Source organism: Mastomys coucha, unplaced genomic scaffold (genome assembly GCF_008632895.1).
Source record: "Mastomys coucha isolate ucsf_1 unplaced genomic scaffold, UCSF_Mcou_1 pScaffold22, whole genome shotgun sequence".
Classification (NCBI taxonomy): Eukaryota; Metazoa; Chordata; class Mammalia; order Rodentia; family Muridae; genus Mastomys; species Mastomys coucha.
Genome location: NW_022196905.1, coordinates 108,339,552 through 108,348,778, shown reverse-complemented (window position 1 = coordinate 108,348,778; position 9,227 = coordinate 108,339,552). Strand labels below are relative to the sequence as shown.

The 9,227-nt window shown below is 40.4% G+C and overlaps 1 long non-coding RNA gene across 1 annotated transcript in view; it reads left to right on the top strand.

Annotated features, from left to right (window-relative positions):
• The window catches only part of LOC116070831, a 21,566-nt gene that overhangs the window by 3,911 nt on the left and 8,428 nt on the right, over positions 1-9,227 (top strand). The window contains exon 2 of the long non-coding RNA XR_004110576.1: positions 8,257-8,308. This is a non-coding gene — a long non-coding RNA (uncharacterized LOC116070831). The remainder of the gene's footprint in view (positions 1-8,256; positions 8,309-9,227) is intronic.

Sequence of the window (9,227 nt, the reverse complement as noted above, 5' to 3'; positions counted from 1 at the left end):
TGTCCAAGCAATTGTCAAAGCTCCTCTTACAGGATTGGTCAGCAAACTTTGAAGACAAGATGAGAGAGTTGCAAGAAATGGTTGTCCACATTAACTCCACTCAGGTGGACCTGAGCCTGGCCGATGGTTTGACTTCCTGGATACAGACAGCGATGGATCATTTTAAAGAATGGGCAGGCATGTTTGCCTGGGGAGCCCTGGTCCTCCTGGGCTGTGTCCTCTGTTTCTGGCTACTTTGTCAAATGAAAAGGGAGCATACAAAACATAAAGCAGTAGTTTACCAAGCCTTGGTGGCTATCAAGAATAACACATCTCCCAGTGTTTGGCTGGCTTCACTCAAACAATAATCCTCCTCAGACACTCAGAGTTGGTGAAACGCACCAGCTCCATGGCACCCAAAGACAGGCAACCTTCCCCGAGCTCAGACCAACCTAAGACACGGAGCCCTCAGGCGGGGGTGGGTGGTGGGGGAGGGCAGTAGTCCTATGACGGGTAAGGCTATGATCTCAAAGTGGAATGACCTAAGACAGGGGCCATGGCAGAGTGCATTGCCCCCTGATCTATTGTAAGCAGCCTTCAAATAAAATAAAAAAAGGGGAGATGTAGGCAGCCCCTCAGACGGTGGCGTCCAATATGGCGCCGGTTCCCGATGCACCGTGGCGATAAACGATTCCACTGTGCATGCACCAACCCCTCCCAAGCGGGTGCATGCTAATGAGGCAATTGCCAGAGGACCAATCCAGGAGGGCCGGGGCCATTCCACAAAAGCAAGAAACCTGAAAGAGCTGTAACACCAAGAAACCTAAAAGAGCTGTAACACAAAGGAATTCCTGAGTAAACCGCAGGAGAAGGAGCCTCGGTGTTCTGTCGTCATTGCTGCTGGTCAGGGAAGCATGGGACACTTTGTTGCAGCTTGAGCAGGTGTTCCTGAGTCTGCATAGCCACTGCCACAATGTTTCAACTATGCTCCTGCTTTTCTCACCTGTGAAATTCCCTGCTGACTAGAATTTGGTGCTGAATTGAACTGCTGCCAAAGATCAAGCACGCTCCCTAAGAACTATCACTGAACAGGTCCTCTTCCCCCCATATCCTAGTGACTTTTATCTCTATACCTCTGCTGGGTGGTGGGCAAGAGGAGAGGTTGAGTGCTTAATAAAAGTAGGTTGCAAATAAATTGCCTACATCCTGCTGCAGTGGAAATAAGGAAAAAGCAAGCAGGCTCTTTTGTACCAAATACTTTATCAGAGGTCTTGGGCTCCTTGGGCTTCCTCAAAGAAGCAACGAAGGCAATTTTAGGAAGGATCTAATAATCCTGTATGTGGTAAAAGAAGAGAGGTACTTGGCTCAACTAAAACCATTTTATGTGATTTGAAATATGTTTCTTCAACAAAGAGAAACTTCATCTTTGGACTCTGAAGCACTGTGAAGTGAAAATAACGAATGAAGTTTAAAAATTATATACTTTCACATTTTCTGAGCCTTCTGTCTCTATTATTTTTACTTTTATTTTTTGTTTTTCTGTATGTTTCAGGGTAGATTGACTTGTTTTATGGGGGAGTTTGGTTCTTTGAGAAAAATCAATAAGACTGACAAGCCCTCTTTGTTTCTTTATTTTTATTATTTTGTATTATTTGTTTGTATTATTGATTCCAATTTGAATATTTCTTGTTATCTACTCTGCCTGTGTGTAATTTCTTCTTTTGGTTTAAGCTTTCAGATATGTTATTAAGTTATTAGTATAAGATCTTTCATAAAAATTTTTATGTAGGCTTTTACTGCTATAAACTTGGCTCTTGGAACTGCCTTCATTGTGTCTCACAAGCTTGGACATGTGTATTCATTTTAGCTTCCAGGACAGCCAGGGCTACACAGAGAAACCTGGTCTGGAAAAAACAAAAAACAAACAAACAAACAAAAAAGTGCTCTCATTTTAATTCCAGGTATCCAAGGATATGGAGCTGCTTTAGATTGTCCATAGCAGCTGATTATGATTCTTTTAGTATATAGTAGGGGCATGATTTTGTCAATTGCAGGTAACTTCTTCAGTTGTGTGATGTTTGCAAAACTAGGAACTTTTCAGAGGGTATATAACCACCAGGGCCCTGAAAAACAGGGGCAGGGTTGGTTGGTTGTTGGTAGTAGTTTGTTAGTTGTCATGCTCTAAGAAGAAACAAGAAGAAAAGAAATTAGATTTGGAGACAGGGTTTCTCTGTGTAGCCCTGGCTGTCCTGGAACTCACTCTGTAGACCAGGCTGGCCTCGAACTCAGCAATCTGCCTGCCTCTGCCTCCCAAGAGCTGGGATTAAAGGCATGTGCCACCACTGCCCGGCAGATTCTGAGATCTCTTTCTTTTCTCTCTCCCCTCTATCCTTGTGTTAGAAGCTTCAAGGCTGGGAAAAAAGATGGAGAAAGGTGGAGGAATGAATCCAGAAAGTAGCCAAGAGCCGCGACATTTCATTTAGTTTTTGTCTGGATGACCGATCTACTGGTGAGAATGGGGCATTGAAGTCTCACATTTTCCGTATGAGTGTCAAGATATGATTGAAGCTGTAGTTTTGAGTGGGCATAGATTTTAAGAATTGGAACATTCTCTTGGTGGATTTTTTTCTTCTATGAATGAGTATGTAGTATCCTTCCCTATTTCTTCTAATTAGTTTTGATTGGAAATTTATTTTGTCATATATTAAAATGGCTATGACAGATTGCTTCCTAGGTTTACTTGCTTGGAATACCTTTTCTCTAGCCCTTTACCCTAAGGTGATGTCTATCCTTGATGTTAGGTGCATTTCTTAAGTGCAGCTGAAGGATGCATCCTATTTAGACATCCCATCTGTTAGTCTGTGTCCTTTTTTGGGGGAACCAAGACCATTGATGTTCACAGTTATTTATGAACAAGGATTGTTGATTCCTGTTATGCTGATTTTATTGTTGTATTGTATATATGCTTCCCTATTTGACTTTGCTGGCCTAGGATTATTTATTCCCTCACTCTTCAGAGTAGTAGTTAACCTTGGTAGTTTGGGGTTTTTCTTCTGGCACCTTCTATAGAGATAAATTTGTAGATAGATATTACTTAAATTTTGTGTTATCATGCAATATCTTATTTCTTCTATTATCTATAGCGGTTGAAAGTTTCACCGGGCTTAGTAGGCTGGTCTAGCATTTGTGGACTTTTAGTATGCAGGACATCTCTCCAGGCTCCTGTGGCTTTTAGAGTCTCTATGGAGAATTAACATGTGATTCTAATAAGTCTGCCTTTACTCGGCCTTTTCCCCTTGCAGCTTTTAATATACTTTCGTGGTTCTCTATGTTTAGTGTCTTAAGTAATATATGGCAAGGAGACTTTCTTTTCTCGTCCAGTCTATTTCATACGCTGTATGCTTCCTTTCCTTTGCTAAGTCTCTTGTTAGGTTAAGGACACTTCCTTTGTTAAGTCTCTTGTTAGGTTAAGGACACTTCCTTCTATAATTTTGTTGAGAATGTTTTCTTTGCTTTTAACCTGCGTTTCTTCTCCTCCTTCCTCTACACTTTATTATTCCTATATTTCTTATTTTTGTAGAAATATCCTATATTTCTTGGTTATTTTCTTCCAGGATTTTCTTTCTTTCTTCCTATCCTTTTATTCCCCCTCCACTCTTTTTTTTTCTCTTTTGAAAACATTTTCCTTGATCTATGCATCTATTCCTTCTATCACCTCTTCAATGCCTGAGATTCTCTGTCTGTTGCAGTCTGTTGTTAAGGTCTGCCTCTGAGGGATTGTTTGAGTTCCTACATTTTACACTTCCAGATATCTCAGTTTAGGTTTTCTTTACTGATTCTGTTTTCACTTTCAGATCTTGAACTGTGTTTTATTTATTTCCTTCCACAGTTTGTATTTTCACAGATTTCTTTATTTTTCTCTTTTTAAGGACCTCTATCATATTTGTAAAGGCTGTCTTATGGTCTTTTTCATTATTGTTCTTCAACCATGCTGGAATATTCAGGGCCTTCTGTGATAGTGTTGATGGGCTCTAATAGAGATTGTAATGCCTTAGCTGTTAATGGTTGTGTTTTTATGCTGGTGTGTAGGTATCTGGGATTGGGAAGATGTCAGGAGCCATAAAGGGACAAGCTAATAACTAGCAGGTGATCATCCTGAAATGGCCTGCTTCAGATTATTATATAATCGGCAACAGGTGCGCACTGTGCACTTATTAAGCAAGGCTGTAAGGGACTAATTTTAGGAAAGATTCCTGCTATTAATATGCTTTTCCTGTTATTATTATACATATATAATAATCACTAAGTAATAGCACACCCCTTTGGAGCAGATCTCTGCAGATCCATGAAGATGTACTGTCTTATAGTGAAGCTATATAGATAAATAGATGACTTAAGTCTTTATGATGATCCTATTAGAATTCCTAAAATTATATGAGTGATTATTAAGTTCGTTTATAGTGGGACTGCTATTAGGTCCTTTTCTGATATTTAAAACTGCAATGAGAACTCTGCCAATCTCCCAAGTGACACCAATTAATTGCTCTTAGATAGTAATCAGATTTCCTCCTACTCAGAGTACATTCTAAGAGATTGTAAAACAATTAACCAAAGGTCATAAAAAGGGAACTAACAATTTATTATAGGTGCTAGGACAGAAGACAAAATATTGACTGGGTTTATCTATACATATGAAACTTTACTTATAACTTAGTTATGGTTTTAAGCCTTCAGTGACCCTGTAGAGCTGAGACAGGTGATGGATGTTTAGCTAGATAATTATTCCTAATGGACATGCATATAAATATTCTCTGGGTGAGAGGAACGGAGGTGAGAAGAACTGAGCTGAGAAGTTTTTAGACAGAACACGTTTTAGACAGAACTGAACTCAAGAACTTTGAAGTATAGGCATAGTTTTTGGAGAAAAGGCATTGAAAGTAAGAGCATTGTTGTGACTTCAGAGCAGGAAGAGAACAAGAGTAGGAGAATGCAGAGTGGAATAACTTAGAAACTATAGACTAGGTAACATAAAAAAAACTAAGAGAGCAATATGTACAATGCAGAGGGAAAGAGGTACAAAGAAGACACTGCAGAAAGCAGAAGGAGCATGGGACAGAACAGATCCCATGGTAAAGACAAGGCAGGCTTAGTCATATTAAAAGGAACAAAGCTTTTTTCTTACAAACATGGGTTTAATTTATTTAGCATTAAAAGGGTGGAAGCCTTTTCTTTCTCTATGCAATAAAAACTGGACCTCAGTTTTCATCCAGAATGAGTGAGTTCTTTCTGCACTGGTGATAGGTCTTTTGCTCCATATGCACATGGAAGTATGGATGTGTGTGTGTGTGTGTGTGTACGTAATTGTGAGAATGTATGCATGTGTGTGCATGTGTAAGTATGAAATTGTGAGAGTGCATGCAAGTTGGACCCAACTGATTTGAATGGATATGTATAAGTGAGCACTATGAATCTGTACATGAACTTGTGTGAGATTATGCATATTCGCTCATGTAAAAGTTTTTCCTTCTGTGAGTGTTATTCTCTTCTTCTGCTTCAATAGAAGTTTATTGCTTCAAATTTCCCCCTAGCCTGACAAGCAAGAGGCATCTGGACAATAGGGAAAAGACTCTAGCAATCAATCCTTTACTTAATCTCCTGCTGTTTCAGGATGAGGTGCTAAGTGCCTGAGACTGCAGTCTCTGGCCTCAGAGGATCACAGAAGGCAGGTCAGCTACAATAGCATAGTAACTTAGACTTCGATAAGTTAATCAGATACAGTAGCATACTAACTTAGACTTAGATAAGTAAACTTTTTTTTCATTATACTGCAACCCCAAATATCTCATAGGACAAAGTATTACACCCCACCCTGCTCCCTCCCACCCTGATCTGGTAAGACCAAGTCTTACCCTCCACTGATCTCATCCCCCTCTGCTGCCTCATGAAGAACCAACAAGAAAGAAGAACCCCACACTGGGGCTGCCCCAGCCCTGGCAGGAAAGTTGTAATTCTAGGTGCTGATATCTGGTTTTGTGTGATCTCAGCCCAGGGTCTCTACCCATCCTCTGACCATTTAGTTCCTGGATAAAAGATGCATACAACCTTTATATTTATGATAAGCCTTAGTTAGCACAAGAGCTAGACAGATAGCTATCCTTAATACTATTATACATATTTCTCAGCCAATAATTCCATTGTATAATTTGCCATGGTTTTGTCTGGGCTGCTCTTAACTCTAATTAGTTGATTAGAGTTAGTAAGAGCAACTCACATGGCCATTACTTTAAGATTCTTACTTCATGGTGGCTTCTCCTCTATTTACCTTCTTCTATCTAACTCTGCCATGATCTCTTCCCATCCCTAGGCTGGGAACACCAGGAAATGCCTATCTCAATTCTGCCCAGCTTTTGACTATAGGCACTTTTATTTACAATTTAGAAATAACTTGGGGGCAAGGTCAGGTCACATAGTATCACTTGGGTCTACATGCAGGCTCTCTCATCTCTGGGACAACTAGGTCTGGGGTGGGGGGGACCTGCACTTAGTATTACAATAGAAGCAATCAAAAGAAGATCATTGCCCCATTTCCTTAGGTTGGGGTAGATGGCTCTGGTTACTTTATGAATTATAGATATGTTTAACTTTAAGGGATAGTTTGCAAATGTTGTAGCTTTGGACGGGGAGGAAACTAGAGAGCTCAGACTCAGGGATTTCTACTTTTCCTTTCTTCTCTATCTTTCTTTCTTTCTTAAGTAAAGTAAAAGACAGTGGAAGAGAAAAGGAGGAATATAGTAATATCATAGAAATTAGAAGAATAGACAAACAGGCAGAGGTTGTCAAATTTATTTGTTTTGTTTTTTATTTTGGGTTTTTGTTTGTTTGTTTGTTTATTTTTTGAGACGGGTTTCTTTGTATAGCCTTGACTGTCCTGGAACTCAATCTGTAGACCAGGCTGGCCTCGAACTAAGAACTCCGCCTACCTCTGCCTCCCAAGTGCTGGGGTTAAAGGCGTGCGCCACCACCCGCCCGGCTCAAGCAGTATTAAATTACAATGTGCTTATGTTTTAGTTTTATTGTAGTGAATGGTTATGAAAAACAATGTGCTTTCCAATACTTTATAAGAAATAACATTACAAGTACAGGTAAAATAATCAAATTAGTCCCCCAAACCCATGTACATAACAAAACAACAAAGTGTAAGCAAGCAGATAGTGTTCTCAGCCAGTTTCTGTTACTGGCAGGCAGCAGTTTGCAATTACAAAGAAATGAGTAATTATTTTATTAGTTATCTTTAAAAGTAGTCTAGTAAGAATCTTAAAAGAGCTAGGAGTGGTGGCACAACCCCTTTTATCCCAGCACTAGGGAGGCAGGGGCAGGCAGATTTCTAAATTCAAGGCCAGCCTGGTCTACCGAGTGAGTTCCAGGACAGCCAAGGCTACACAGAGAAACCCTGTCTCGAAAAAACAAAAACCAAAACAAAACAAAACAAAAAATCTTAAAAGAATCACAAATCTAAACATTTACATAAAAATCTGTGATATCTACTTTAAATCCTCGAATGCATATTGACTTATCAGCAATTCTTAATAAATCTTACCAGGAAGCTGAGGGTGAAATGGGTACAAGAAATCAATTATCAACAGTCCAGCCTCAGTGAGAGTCATGTCAGCCAGAACTGCCATTGTTCTTCTTCCCTGACTATAAAAGGTCCCTAGGTTAAATAATAAGATTGTGCCTTTCTGAACTTCACATTATTTCCTAAGATTTTCTACATCAGAGCCACTAGTAAAAAATATCTTCACTAACTTTTTTTTCCAAGTGTTTTTTAAGGGTGGTCGTCATTGCTGACAATCTAACTATCTAACTTCATCCCTAGGGTGGTGATGGAATCATTAACCTGCTCCAGCAGCAATGTCTGAAAGAGATCAAGCATTAGTGCTGTGAGTGCCAGCGAGGGACTGGAAGCCCCTTAGAGTTTTCATATCATTTTGATATTAAGAGGGAAGTGAGGGCAGAGCAGAACTCCATAATAGCATGGTGTCCTCAGGACACAGAGTCCACACCATGCCACACCGAGGCTCACTCACATGGCTGTGGTAACCTGTGGGCCTCATTCCATGAGTTCTAAGGCCATTTGTCATTCCTTCTACATGGCCCTAGGCACTTACTCACTCTTTTCTAATCTCACTGCTTCTCTGAAACATACCAGGTCCAAGTAAATCATGGGTTAGAGAAGAGGAAATCTTTTCTGAGTCATTTTCTTCTTCTTATGTGCAGATGTTTGGAGGGATTCTTCCCTCAAGTCTGAGATACCAGCAGCACAGCAAAGGTAAGAGGCTACATGAAATAAGGTGTGTGAGTGTCAGAGTGTTCAGGTTGAAGAACAGTCCCTCAAACACACACACACACACACACACACAGACACACACACAGACACACACACAGACACACACACACACACACACACAGATGTCCCAGTGTGCAAAAACAAAACAAAACAAAAGCTTTTGTTTTACAGAGGCAGCCTGCTGCTCTCCATCACTCTAACCAAGGCAAAACAACACAGCAGGGTGGAGAAGCTAAGTCTCTCGGAAAAAACCTTGACTTGGGGTGGAGTTTCTCACTCTCAGGACCACAGGTGCTATAGCTGAGGGTATAGCTGGTTAAAGGGATTGAGTCCAAAAGGTGAAAAGGTTGGAGACAAGGCTTAATGATAGTCCACTATGTATGCATCAGATAATTCCTAGGTACCCAGCAGGTGTTGGGAGAAATGTGTCTTTGAAATTCTATAGCCCTAGCTCTTAAACTAACTTAGTCCTCAATGCCTATATAAGGGTTATATAGGATAGATGATCTTTTAACCATAGCTAGGATGGGAGGGACACACTCTCTAAATTGTTTAGTGAATTGAGATCAGAACAGACGTGCTTTCCAATGATTCTCATATTGAAAAAGAATATAAAAATTTAGCAGGTACTTGCCCACGTAAGCCTGGGATTGAAAGAGTTAAATTTGAGACCAGTACTGAAAACCACAGGAGCCAGGCCTGCAAGAAGAGCAGTGGGTCAAGGAAAAACTGTTAAGAGAGCCCAGACCAGGGGTGTAAATCTCATACATAAGGCAAGGAGGTGTCTGGCTGAGGCGCCTGAGACACACCTGGCCAGACATTGAGTGATGGAGCCTGGGCCATTTGGTTTCCTTAAGTGTTAGCTAAGGGTCAGTATGAACTTTGAATAGCACTCTCCCCT